This window comes from Procambarus clarkii, chromosome 13 (genome assembly GCF_040958095.1).
Source record: "Procambarus clarkii isolate CNS0578487 chromosome 13, FALCON_Pclarkii_2.0, whole genome shotgun sequence".
Taxonomy (NCBI): domain Eukaryota; kingdom Metazoa; phylum Arthropoda; class Malacostraca; order Decapoda; family Cambaridae; genus Procambarus; species Procambarus clarkii.
This window is the reverse complement of record NC_091162.1, coordinates 11,340,709-11,346,294: the sequence shown is the minus strand read 5'-3', so window position 1 is coordinate 11,346,294 and position 5,586 is coordinate 11,340,709.

The window sequence follows — 5,586 nt, the reverse complement described above, 5'->3', positions numbered from 1 at the left end:
CTTCCTTCATCATTCTCTCACTCTCTACTCTTCTTCCCTCCCTCCCTCACTCTCTTCCTCCCTCACTCGGCCCCTTCATTCATCACTCTCGCCTTCTGCTCACTCTTCTCCTTCTTGCTTAATGTTTGTTACTTGGTCATAGAAGTCTATTAAAGCTGTGAGACACGACTTGCCATCCCTGAACCCATGCTGGTGACGTCTTACAAAGTCCTTTCTCTCCAGGTGTGCTACCAGGCTTTTTCTCACCATCTTCTCCATCACCTTGCATGGTATACAAGTTAAGGACACTAGCCTGTAGTTTAGGGCCTCCTGCCTATCCCCCTTTTTGTACAGTAGGACTATGTTAGCTGTCTTACAACTCTCTGGTAGTTCTTCCGTTTCTGGTGACTTTTATAAACCATAGATAGTGGCATGCAAAGTGCTTCTGCCCCCTCTTTTAGCATCCTTGGTGATATTCCATCAGGTCCAACAGCCTAAGTCACGTCTAGATCAAGCAGATACCTCTTAACCTCATCTCTGGTAATATCAATATCTTCCAAGTCTGCTTGGTTTATCGCCACCCCCTCTTAGCTCAGATTTCTCCTTGCTCTATTGTGAAGACCTCCTGGGGTCTCTTGTTGAGTTCTTCACACACCTCTTTGTCATTCTTTGTGTACCCATCTTCTCCCTTTTTTCAGTTTCATCACTTGTTCTTTCGCGGGTGTGTTTATGTACTCACCTAGTTGTGCTTGTGGGGGTTGAGCTCTTTGGTCTTTGCTCTTTGATCCCTGGCTCTTTGGTCCCGTGTCTCAACCGTCAATCAACTGGTGTACAGGTTCCTGAGCCTATTGGGCTCTATCATATCTACATTTGAAACTGTGTGTGGAGTCAGTCTCCACCTCATCACTGCCTAATGCATTTCATCTGTTAACTACTCTGACACTGAAAAAATTCTTTCTAACGTTCCTGTGGCTCATTTGGGTACTAATTTTCCAATTGTGTCCCCTTGTTCGCGTTCCACCCGCATTAAACAGTTTATCTTTATCTACCCTGCCAATTCCTCTGATAATTTTGTAGGTAGTGATCATGTCTCCCCTGACTATTCTGTCTTCCAGTGTGTGTATTCACCTAGTTGTATTCACCTAGTTGTGTTTGCGGGGGTTGAGCTCTGGCTCTTTGGTCCCGCCTCTCAACCGTCAATCAACAGGTGTACAGATTCCTGAGCCTATTGGGCTCTATCATATCTACACTTGAAACTGTGTATGGAGTCAGCCTCCACCACATCACTTCCTAATGCATTCCATTTATCAACCACTTTGACACTAAAAAGTTCTTTCTAATATCTCTGTGGCTCATTTGGGCACTCAGTTTCCACCTGTGTCCCCTTGTGCGTGTGCCCCTTGTGTTAAATAGCCTATCTTTATCTACCCTATCAATTCCTTTCATAATCTTGAATGTGGTGATCATGTCCCCCCTAACTCTTCTGTCTTCCAACGAAGTGAGGTTTAATTCCCGTAGTCTCTCTTCGTAGCTCATACCTCTCAGCTCGGGTACTAGTCTGGTGGCAAACCTTTGAACCTTTTCCAGTTTAGTCTTATCCTTGACTTCATATGGACTCCATGCTGGGGCTGCATACTCCAGGATTGGCCTGACATATGTGGTATACAAAGTTCTGAATGACTCTTTACACAAGTTTCTGAATGCCGTTCGTATGTTGGGCAGCCTGGCATATGCCGCTGATGTTATCCTCTTGATATGAGCTGCAGGAGACAGGTCTGGCGTGATATCAACCCCCAAGTCTTTTTCCTTCTCTGACTCCTGAAGAATTTCCTCTCCCAGATGATACCTTGTATCTGGCCTCCTGCTCCCTACACCTATCTTCATTACATTACATTTGGTTGGGTTAAATTCTAACAACCATTTGTTCGACCATTCCTTCAGCTTGTCTAGGTCTTCTTGAAGCCTCAAACAGTCCTCTTCTGTCCTCTTCCTTCTCATAATTTTGGCATCGTCCACAAACATTGAGAGAAATGAATCTATACCCTCCTGGAGATCATTTACATATATCAGAAACAAGATAGGACCGAGTACAGAGCCCTGTGGGACTCCACTGGTGACTTCACGCCAATCGGAGGTCTCACCCCTCACCGTAACTCTCTGCTTCCTATTGCTTAGGTACTCCCTTATCCACTGGAGCACCTTACCAGCTACACCTGCCTGTCTCTCCAGCTTATGTACCAGCCTCTTATGCGGTACTGTGTCAAAGGCTTTCCGACAATCCAAGAAAATGCAGTCCGCCCAGCCCTCTCTTTCTTGCTTAATCTTTGTTACCTGGTCGTAGAATTCTATCAAGCCAGTCAGGCAAGATTTACCCTCCCTGAACCCATGTTGGCGATTTGTCACGAAGTCCCTTCACTCCAGATGTGATACCAGGTTTTTTCTCACGATCTTCTCCATCACCTTGCATGGTATACAAGTCAAGGACACTGGCCTGTAGTTCAGTGCCTCTTGCCTGTCTCCCTTTTTGTATACTGGGACCACATTCGCCGTCTTCCATATTTCTGGTAGGTCTCCCGTCTCCAGTGACCTAGTATACACTATGGAGAGTGGCAAGCAAAGTGCCTCTGCACACTCTTTCAGTACCCATAGCGAGATCCCGTCTGGACCAACAGCCTTTCTAACATCCAGATTCAGCAGGTGTCTCTTGACCTCCTCTCTCGTAATTTCGAACCCTTCTAAGGCCGCCTGGTTTACTTCCCTTTCTCCTAGCACAGTGACCTCACCTTGTTCTGTTGTGAAGACCTCCTGGAACCTCTTGTTGAGTTCTTCACACACCTATATATTTTTTTTTTGTGTGTGTGTGTACTCACCTAATTGTACTCACCTAATTGTGCTTGCGGGGGTTGAGCACTGGCTCTTTGGTCCCGCCTCTCAACCGTCAATCAACTGGTGTACAGATTCCTGAGCCTACTGGGCTCTATCATATCTACATTTGAAACTGTGTATGGAGTCAGCCTCCACCACATCACTTCCTAATGCATTCCATTTACTAACTACTCTGACACTGAAAAAGTTCTTTCTAACGTCTCTGTGGCTCATTTGGGTACTCAGCTTCCACCTGTGTCCCCTTGTTCGCGTCCCACTAGTGTTGAATAGTTCATCCTTGTTTACCCGGTCGATTCCCCTGAGGATTTTGTAGGTTGTGATCATGTCCCCCCTTACTCTTCTGTCTTCCAGTGTCGTGAGGTGCATTTCTCGCAGCCTTTCCTCATAACTCATGCCTCTTAGTTCTGGGACTAGTCTAGTAGCATACCTTTGGACTTTTTCCAGCTTCGTCTTGTGCTTGACAAGGTACGGGCTCCATGCTGGGGCCGCATACTCCAGGATTGGTCTTACATATGTGGTATACAAGATTCTGAATGATTCCTTACACAGGTTCCTGAACGCCGTTCTGATGTTAGCCAGCCTCGCATATGCCGCAGACGTTATTCTCTTTATGTGGGCTTCAGGAGACAGGTTTAGTGTGATATCAACTCCTAGATCTTTCTCTCTGTCTGTTTCATTAAGTACTTCATCTCCTATTCTGTATCCTGTGCCTGGCCTCCTGTTTCCACTGCCTAGTTTCATTACTTTGCATTTACTCGGGTTGAACTTCAACAGCCATTTGTTGGACCATTCACTCAGTCTATCCAGGTCATCTTGTAGCCTCCTACTATCATCCTCTGTTTCAATCCTCCTCATAATTTTTGCATCGTCGGCAAACATTGAGAGGAACGAATCTATACCCTCTGGGAGATCATTTACATATACCAGAAACAGTATAGGTCCAAGGACTGACCCCTGCGGGACTCCACTTGTGACGTCTCGCCAATCTGAGGCCTCACCCCTCACACAGACTCGTTGTCTCCTGTTGCTTAGGTATTCCTCTATCCACCGGAGTACCTTCCCTCTCACTCCAGCCTGCATCTCCAACTTTCGCACTAGCCTCTTGTGTGGTACTGTATCAAAGGCTTTCTGACAATCCAAAAATATGCAGTCTGCCCACCCTTCTCTTTCTTGCCTTATTTTTGTTGCCTGGTCGTAGAATTCAAGTAACCCTGTGAGGCAGGACCTGCCATCCCTGAACCCATGTTGATGCTGTGTTACAAAGTTCCTTCGCTCCAGATGCTCCACTAGTTTTTTTCGCACAATCTTCTCCATCAGCTTGCATGGTATGCAGGTTAGGGACACTGGCCTGTAGTTCAGTGCCTCCTGTCTATCCCCTTTCTTGTATATCGGGACTACGTTAGCTGCTTTCCAAATATCTGGCAGTTCCCCTGTTGCCAGTGATTTGTTATACACTATGGAGAGTGGTAGGCTCAGTTCTCTTGCTCCTTCCTTTAGAACCCAAGGGGAGATTCCATCTGGGCCTATAGCCTTCGTCACGTCCAACTCTAGTAAACACTTCCTTACTTCCCCACTGGTAATCTCAAACTCTTCCAGTGGTTCCTGGTTAGCTATTCCCTCACTTACCTCTGGAATTTCTCCTTGTTCTAAGGTGAAGACCTCCTGGAATTTCTTATTCAATTCCTCACACACTTCCTTGTCATTTGTAGTGAATCCTTCCGCCCCTATCCTTAATCTCATAACCTGTTCCTTTACTGTTGTTTTTCTCCTAATGTGGCTATGCAACAATTTAGGCTGAGTCTTTGCCTTGCTTGCGATGTCATTTTCGTATTGTCTTTCTGCCTCTCTTCTCATCCTGACATATTCATTCCTGGCATTCTGGTATCTTTCTCTGCTCTCCAGTGTCCTGTTATTCCTATAGTTTCTCCATGCCCTTTTACTTTGCTGCTTAGCTAGCCTACATCTTTGATTAAACCATGGGTTTCTCATCTTCATTTCTCTGTTTTCCTTTTGGACTGGGACAAACTTGTTTGCTGCGTCCTTGCACTTCTGCGTGATGTAATCCATCATATCTTGGGCCGTCTTTCCCCTGAGCTCTGTTTCCCATGCTATATCTGTTAGGAATTTTCTTATCCCCTCATAGTTTCCCTTTCGGTATGCTAACCTTTTGGTTTCGGTATCCCTCCTCGAGTTCAATAACCCTTCTTCAATCAAGTACTCAAACACCAGTACACTGTGGTCGCTCATTCCTACTGGGTCCTCAAAACCGATTTCTCTTATGTCGGAGTCGTTCAGAGTGAAGACTAGGTCGAGTCTTGCTGGTTCGTCATTTCCTCTCATCCTTGTGGGTTCTCCGACATGCTGGGTTAAAAAGTTGCTTGTCACTACCTCCAATAGTTTGGCTCTCCACGTATCCTCGCCTCCATGCGGTTCCTTGTTCTCCCAGTCAATCTTTCCGTGATTGAAGTCGCCCATGATGAGCAGGTGGGATCTATTTCTACAGGCAGCAGAGGCTGCCCTCTCAATTATAGTGTTAACTGCCTTGTTGTTGTTTTCATACTCTTGACTGGGTCTCCTGTCATTTGGTGGAGGGTTGTATATTACTGCTACTACTATTCTTGGTCCTCCCATTGTTATGGTGCCTGCTATGTAGTCTCTGAACTCCTCACAGCCCGGGATGGCCATCTCCTTAAAACTCCATTCCCTTCTCATGAGTAGGGC